This window comes from Medicago sativa, chromosome 8, assembly GCF_051527215.1.
Source record: "Medicago sativa cultivar Bolivia chromosome 8, Bolivia_mono, whole genome shotgun sequence".
Lineage (NCBI taxonomy): Eukaryota > Viridiplantae > Streptophyta > Magnoliopsida > Fabales > Fabaceae > Medicago > Medicago sativa.
Window position 1 is genome coordinate 92,459,073 of NC_140756.1, and position 9,323 is coordinate 92,468,395.

Sequence of the window (9,323 nt, forward strand, 5' to 3'; positions counted from 1 at the left end):
CAAACACAAAGTGTATGATAATAAGCGGTGCTGTCTACGGTGAGAGACCTCTATAGGTCTCGTACCGTGGGAGACCTCCACTTTTTTTTTTTTTTTTTTGCAAATCAATTAAAAACCATTGGATAAATAGATGAAAGACATTAAACGGTTGTGATGTATAGGGAATATGGCCCACAAAAATCAATATTTAAACATAAATTTTGATTTTAAAAAATGAAATGGAAATTGAAATTAAACTTAGGAAAGGGTGTTTTGGGAATTGTTACAAAAAAATTTAAAAACCCGGCAACAGTTTGATAATTTTAAATTTAATTAAACCTCTCTAAAATTAAATTATATTTTAATACAATCCAAAAAAAAATTATTTTAATTAAACCATTATAATGCCAGTCCATATAAAATGCACATCGACTGTTATGAAAATAAAACAAAAACAGAAGAGAAATAATAACAATCCAGATGGACAGAAAAGAAATTAAATTAAAATAAAATTTAATTTAATTTTGGAGAGGTTTAATCAAATTTAAAATTATCAAACTCCATTGTAATGCCTTAGCAATTGTTAATTTTTTTTTTTTTGAATACAGTGCTTCCAAACCGTGCTGGGTTTTTATAATTTTTTGTGACAATTCCCAAAACACCCTTTCCTAAGTTAAATTTCAATTTCCATTTCATTTTTCAAAATTTATGTTTAAATATTAATTTTAGTGGGCCATATTCTCTATACATTACAACCATTCAATGTCTTTCATCTATATCCAATGGTTTCTAATTGGTTTGCAACAACAACAAAAAAAAGTTGGGGGGTCTCCCATGGTAGGAGACCTATACATGTCTCTCACCGTAGACAGGAGAATAATCTACCTCATAGTGTATATGTCTAAAACACCAATCTAAGTAGCGCTTTAAGAGGGGGTATTTACATGGAACTTCATGTTGAAGAACTACCAAAGGTAGAGTTATTTTTGGAATTTTATTGTCATCCCCTTTATACACTATATTTGTCAGATGAAAGATCGATGACATACACCGAATTGTTTTCATAACCCCACTTGTGTGGATTGCTCAGTGCATAGTACTTTTTCCTCGGAGCATAAAATAATGCAATATCACCCAAAGTTTCCAACTTGAGATAATCCATATGGTTGAGAAGTCTATCTTGTAGACATTAAATATTTGTGTGGACATAACATTGAGCACTAAAAGATGTCCATCACAACTAACCAACCTTACGTGTGAGGAAGAAGTATAAGGTACAATAGGAGGACTCTTCAATTTCAAAAAATTTATATTTGCAGAATTCAAGCTCAGTAACTCTATGTTGGCCTTCTCAGTGACAACATATATGACATTGTGCAAAACAACAAAGTCAACAACCTTATGTGATGTCAAATAAGTAACCCAACCACGATTTCGAGATTGATAGACATGCAAATTGTCAGAGTTTCTACACAAAACCACTAAGATAAATTCCTCTGAGCCTCTAGAAAAAGCAAGTAAGACTTGGCAAGAGAAAAAAGAGAAATAAACTTTAATTAAAGGTTGAGTTATTGATTACCATTTTTCTTCTTGTAAATGGATTAATTAGTATAAATGAATTATTTTTCCTTGTCACGATCAAATATCCGCTAGAAGTCCCTTGATAGACAAATCCAAAGTAGTAGTTATTGATCATCTTTGATTGGTAAGCTTTTTGGTGAGGCAGACTGATAAAATACAAAGATTTCTTTAGATAGGAAGACCTTTGGATAAGTAATGGTTCTTGCGATGTCAGGAAATTCCTCCAATAAATTTTATGAAATTCCCGTCAATTCTTGCACACACTACCAAATTGAAAAATGTCATCAAAATCTAGCATTCTGGAAATGATATAAAGCAAATCCTAAGGAAGTTGACAGTTCTCTGCTACCTTTTTTTTCCCTTTGTATCACAACAAACGACAACGTAAGGTGATTTATATTTTATAGGTATGTGTTTCTTTTTCTAAATTTCTGAAACATATGACATTTTATTTTTGTCACATAATACCATAGAAAATGAGGAGATAAATAAGAGATTTATTTTCCTGTTTTTCCAAACAAAATCAAGATATAAATATAATACAATTTTGTGCTATCCTAATTTTGTTAACATGGGTGGTTTACTTTCCCATTTATGTGATCATGCCACTATATAGCATTAGCAAACAATAGTTTAGCTCTCTGTTGCACGAACAATTTTGATCGAAGGTGTATTCTGATGTCGGACACGTGTGGTGTTTCACACGACACTAACACTTATGATTATATTAAAATGTATTCCGATGTCAGACACGTGTGGTGTTCAACACGACACTAACACTTATAATTACATTAAAATTATGTCATTTTCTTAAAATTTTATCAGTGTCAATATATCCGTGTGTCTATCGTATCTAGTGTCTATGTCTGTGCTTCATAGTTAGTTTTTTGAAGAAAAAAATTATTTTTTATCATCTATAATTATAATTACTAAATCTTATTTACCAAAAACGTCGACGAAATAAATTTTAATTTTTTTTAATTTTTATTAATCATAACAGAAAATTTTGATTATTTTTTACAATTAAATGTAAAAAAAATTAGTATGATTTTTATAAACAATGAAATGATGTTTTTTCTTATGAAATAATATTTTCTAAAATATAAATATCAACAAATATCTCTTTATTTCATAAAAATGATAGTTAATTTATAGATTTTTGAAGCAAGAGTATCGATACACCTTAATTTGTGAGTATACTGTAGAAGTTCCCTATCTTTCGACCTGTACATAGAAAAATTAAATTAAATCTTCAAAATTTAAGTAAGATTGGTTTTACCTATATAAAGTTCTTAAAGAGGAAAAGGTTGTTGTCTCAATGAAAAATTGTATTTTGAATAAAAATTTCAGTTGATATTAAGGAAATTTATGGTTACAGTTATATGACTCGACAATTTGTAGATATTGTTTTTTTATATCTTAGTATTTCAAAAACTATCTTATAATTTTTTAACACTAGAGCCGTGACAATATACATCTATAGAGCACTAATTTTCTTAAAAAAAAATGTCGTTAATTTTTATAAAAAAAAAAAAAAAAAAAAAAGAAGAGAAAAGAAAACCTCATATTTAGATAAGAAAGACTCCATTTACTAAAACTTGTTTTTGGTCTCACTAAATATTGTAAAATATTGGACCGGCCTTGACGTCTATACACACCTATAATCATCGCAATGCGACAAAAACTGTATTTTCCTGCAACGAGTACCATTGATTTATCTGTGCACAGCTGAATACAGTAGAAACTCTTTAATTTAATACTCGGTAAATTAATAAATTCTCTAAAATAATAAATTTGTCCGGTCCCGACTTGGGCCAATGTAAAAAATTGAAAAACTCGATAAAATAATAAGATAATAATTTTTCAGGAGATCCCTTTATAATTTTCGGTCCCAAGAAAATCATAAATTAATAATTCATAGAAACTGAACAAAATATATTAAGAATACATTGAACACATTTGTTCCTCTTGTTTACATTTACTGTACTTTAAAAGTCATTATTGATTTCCAATGCATATGAACACAGTAGTTACTAATTTACGTTGAATCCAAAGGTTCGCTGCAACATAATTCTAAGAGGCATAGACTAATTTGCCTTTTTGTTTGGTATTTACAGTATAATTACTTAAAAACTCTTTCAATTAATAATTATTAATTTATCGATAAATTAATTAATAACTCTCTAAATTAATAAATTTCTCCGGTCCTGACATTATTAATTTATAGAGTTTTAACTGTATAAACTTAATGAATTCTGCTCTTTACCCAAATGGTTTTGCTCACTCCCAAAGTAAAAGTCCAAAATGCCCCTACGTAACTCAACATGCGCTGGTGTATTTCTGAACGTGACTTAAGGAACGATATAACTAGCGCATGTTAACGCACGCATGTTAAGTTGCGTAGGGGCATTTTAGACTTTTACTTTGGGAGTGAGCAAAACTATTTGGGTAAAGAGCAGAATTCAAACTTAATCACTATGCCACAATATTGCTACCTCCAAAACAAAATTTCTGTATAGAAAAAACAAAAGCCAGCAATGTCTGCAATTGATTGTATGGATTCGGTACTCATGGTCATGAGTAAAAAAGTTTAAGATTTATACTCCCTCCGGTCTCAAATATAAGAAAAAATTACTTTTTTAGATTCATTGAATAATTAATGTATCTGCTTTACAATGTAGACCAGATACATTAACTACTCAATGAACCTAAAAAAGGAATATTTTCTTATATTTGAGACCGGAGGGAGTAGTATGTTTGGATTCACGTTACTTGTTAGTCCCGCTGTCTATTATGACATACCCAACTGTATTGAATAAAAAAATATTTTTTATGGAGGAGTACGAAAATTAAAATTAATAAGTCACGTTTGAGGAAATATTCTCGTTTCCCATTGTCAAATCGTATTAATTTTGATAAGCTAAATTGCTATCGCACTTCTACATCGTGAAAATGCAGTTTTCCGAACACATGCTTAGTGAATATCCTGATTCCTGAGTTGTTATACAAAATCTTATATGCAATTTATAATAGTGACTTTTAGCAAAACAAACTTCTCTTTGTTTTGTTTTAATGAACATCTTCAATGTGTAAAACTTTTGAGTTTTGAGTAAAGGACACTAACGCAATTTCAAATGCAAGGAATTTTTTTAGCATTTTCTAATGAATAAATGTTTGCTTCTAGTGCTCTGACCACGCAATCAATTTCCATAAGCTTTACCCAGGTGGATCAAGTGACTACTGACCACTGTATAGTTCCTAATCACAATTTATGCTAGTATTGTTCAAACATAGAATGCAGAAAATGATGTTTTTCTAAATAATTGTACTTTTGAGTTCTGTGTGATACCATTTGAATCATTCAGAAATATTTTAATGCTCAGAGATAAATAATCATCAGGGCTGGCTCAAGGGTCAAGTAGTTCAAGTTAGAGTTTTAAGCATCAAAATTTTGAACTAAACAAAGGCTTTAAAAAAATTAGTTTAGTGTTTTATTTTTGTTTGAGGCAAGCAAACAGAACTCATTTCATTAACAATATTATCATGAATACGCCTTGGAATTGTATCAAAAATTTGAGGATTAGTTGTATATGTAGCCACACTAGCCAACTTGTGATTCTAAGCCACTGCATCAGCTTGCCTCTTAGAAAAAACTACGAATGAGTTTTAACAAAAACATCGTTGAGCCTAAAACAATTATGCAAAATATATCCTAGCTGAGAGTAGTCCTTTTATGGATTATTGAAACGGTCCACCACAATCTTGGAGTCTAATTTAAAAATAATGTCATTAATGTTGAAGTCCTTCATCCACAGAATATCATGATATAAGCCATAAGCCTCACCTTCTTAGACACCCAATTTGATTGTTTTTGCTGACACAAACATACTGTTTTCATCTCGAAGACACATACCGAGGCCTACATCAATGTCATAAAAAGCTGCATCGATGTTGCACTTAGGTTTACCTGCTGATGGCTTTAACCACCGTATCTCCCAGCCAACTGCACTCATTAACCGGCTGCCTGACATGCTTCTGAATTGCAGCGCGCCACTCCTGTAAATACACACTCACTCTGTGGCTGACTGCGTGATCTGTCTCAATTATTCCGTCCCAAAGTTGCAGGTTACGGCTGTGCCACCGGCTCCATAGTAACCATTAAAGTAGGTAAGAAACAACCGTTTGTGGTATGGTTGGAGCGAAAACAAAATTGTTAAGAGAATATTCCAGAAAAATAAAAGATATGATGCTAAGGAAGAGGGAGGTTTCTGCAATTTGAGAAGGATGATTTTTTTTTTAACGTGACTTAAAATGGAAAGCAACAATGAGCAATATTTGAAACATAGGTTTCATGTGGGGATATAATTTATGGTAAAAGTAAACCAAACACATAAGTATATATTGGTCTCTTTATGTGGAAGAAAAGCTTCAATGAGAAGCTTAATGTTCTAGCTTCGATAAATTGATGAAATCTAATAAGATTATGAACATATGAAATTGAAGGAAAAAGATTTAACATTCCAAATAAGTATAAGTGTGTGTGGATTTGTGGATAGGAAGATGCGACACCAAGTTCTTCATTGTCCACGGTAGCAAAGGAAGGGGTAAGTGTGCGGGGTTTCTTTGTTCTGAGTTCTTTATTAACCCCACATCGACTAATGCCATAAGCGAAACTAAGTAGCTCACATATAAATTGAAAGGCAACCCAACCATTTTTAAAATTATTTGGAGTTGTGTGATAATTACATAGTGATTATTATTTGCCAGGCGTGTAGGCGCTGATGAGGGGGAGAAATCACAGTTGTTAAGTCTTACTTTTGACACCTGTAATACTTCTCTCTCATTAGTTTTTCAACGCCTGCAATTTTTGTAGAGTCATGTTGAAAATCGTGTAGGTCACACAATTTTATTATTATCTTTAACATTCATTCTCTTCTTATCCGGTGAAAATCGTGTAGGTCACACAATTTTATGTGAAAATCGTGTAGGTCACACAATTTTATGTATGAGGAGATCCACGTAAGTTTCATTCAAAAAAAGTGTTAGAAAAAAGGTGTTATCATTAGCATTCTCTTATCATTATATTAAGACATAGAGCTAATTAAATGGACAAGTGTTTTTTTATGTCATCTCCTAAACCTTCCACATGGGTCACATGCTTTAACGTAAAGAGACTTGGAAGTACCATCTATCAGGATTAACGCATAGAGCTAATTAAATACATTTTTTCCAAACGATAGAAAACAATAATTTGGAAGTACCATCTATCATGCTTTTCCATTGCACAAAGCAATGACACGGGTCACATAAAAAAAAACTTATTTCATTACCTACAACAAATCTCATCCATAGCTAGTAATTTGACTAGTATTGGTCTTGGAATGAATATTTTCTGAGAGATGATGTTACGTAGGGGTTTTGCAGGATTGTGAGAAACTTATTTCATTACCTAAAAACCTGAGATTGTTTGAAATTCAAACAAGAAACAAAATGATCCTCAAAAGAAAGGTACAACAAATGAAAGCTAATCGATTTGAGTTGACAATTTTGAATCGTAAAGCATTAGATGAGATAGCAAAGTAGTATAATTCGCCTAAATCTTGTGATTTTTGAACACAATCAAAAGCTGGTTGGCCTGAAACATGAACATAATCAACAATATATCCATCAGGACTCTGCTTTCACAAACCAGAATGTAAACAGACACAAGTTACATCGAGCAAACACAACCCTTTAACTTCAAAGTAAATTCAACTATTCGTATAATGGTTGAGAAGGGACTTAAAGCTTCAACCAATGTTGCCGAGCTAGTTTGTTTGCCATTGTCATCATTGGATAAACCTTTTCCAACCTATATGATAATCACAGACCTCTCATTGTTATGAGCATAAGAAATTAAATTGAACTCTTTGCTTGTTGAGAGACTATTTTGATGATCATTCAGGAGAAAATTTACTACTATGGTAATTCATTCCGGAAGTGATTGGAGCTTTGGACAACAATCAAGCAATGCAGGAAGTGAAGAATGGACGCTGAAACACTTAACAATTACACCTAAAAAGTAAGGATTAGCAATGTTCGAAGCATAGGTTTCGTGGAGGGATATAAATAAATGTTGAGTAAATAGGCAATTTCCCCCCGAAATTGCAAGGTTTGTCAAATATCCCCTGTAGTTAACGAAACATCAATTACCCCCCTGAAATTGCATAACGTTAATCAATTTACCCCCTCCGTCAATTTTTCTGTTAACTGTTTACGGTTATGATCAATTACCCCCCTGAAATTTTACACTTATGTGCAAAATGACCCCTGAACTTGAAAAATTAAAAAAATATTAAAAAAAATTAAAAAATTCTGGAAAAATGAAAAATCAATAAAAAAAAATTGAAAAAAAGATTAAAAAATTCTGGAAAATTGAAAAATTAATAAAAATGAAAAAAACGGAAAAAATTAAAAAAATCTGGAAAAATTAATAAAAATAAAAAAAATCTGAAAAATTTAAAAATTCTGGAAAAAGTTAAAAAAAAATCTGAAAAAATTTAAAAATTCTGAAAAAATTAATAAAAATAAAAAATGATTAAAAAAATAAAATAATCTAATAAAATGAAAAATAATGAAAAAATTCTGGAAAATAAAAAATATTCTGATTAGTATATATGTCGAAATTTCGAAATTCTGGAAAAAATGTATTTTTCGAAATTCCGAAATTTTGATTAGTATATATGTCGAGCTTAGGTTTTTTCAGTGTATTTTTTCCCTTATTCTCGGTTTATAAATACACAAAAAGTTCCCGGTTTATAAATACACAAAAATTCCCGGAAAAAATACTAATGAAAATTTCGAAAAATACATAAAAAACCTAAGCTCGGTTTATAAATACACATATTTTTTCCCTTATTCTCGGTTTATAAATACACAAAAATTCCCGAATTTTTTTTGATAAATACTAATGAAAATTTCAAAAATTTCGAAAATTTTTCATTAAAATTTCTTTTTTCCAGAATTTCATTTTTATTTTCGAAAATTTAAAATTTCATTAAAATTTATTTTCCAGAATTTTTATTTTCGAGAATTTCCAGAATTTTAATTTTTTTAGAAATTTTGAAATTTTATTTTTTTCCAGAATTTTTTAATCTTTTTTATTTTTTTCAGAATTTTTTCATTATTTTTCATTTTATTAGATTATTTTATTTTTATTAATTTTTCAATTTTTTTTATTGATTTTTCATTTTTCCAGATTTTTTTAATTTTTTTAAAATATTTTTCTAGAATTTTTTCAATTTTTTTTAATTTTTCAAGTTCAGGGGGCATTTTGCACATAAGTGTAAAATTTCAGGGGGGTAATTGATCATAACCGTAAACAGTTAACAGAAAAATTGACGGAGGGGGTAAATTGATTAACGTTATGCAATTTCAGGGGGGTAATTGATGTTTCGTTAACTACAGGGGGGTATTTGACAAACCTTGCAATTTCGGGGGTGAAATTGCCTATTTACTCAATAAATGTTTGGCTTAAATGTGTAATCGGTCCCTGCACCTTGAGTAGATTTTGGCTTTAGTCCCTGCACTTTTTTTTGTTTGCCTTAGTCCTTACACTTTGTAAAAAAATTGCATTTCGTCCTTACCGTTAATCAACTGTTAAAAAATAAGGAAAGATAACAGAGTGCCACATGTCATGTAATTATTGGGCCACGTAAGTGTTTGCAGAATTCATTAAATGGTTACCTATTTTCTTGTATTTTTAATTATAATTATAAATGTTA

The 9,323-nt window shown here is 30.3% G+C and overlaps 1 pseudogene; it reads right to left on the reverse strand.

The window, feature by feature from the left end:
- Nucleotides 1-825: 825 nt before the first annotated feature.
- Nucleotides 826-7,437, reverse strand: LOC146903355 (uncharacterized; annotated as a pseudogene).
- Nucleotides 7,438-9,323: the final 1,886 nt, after the last annotated feature.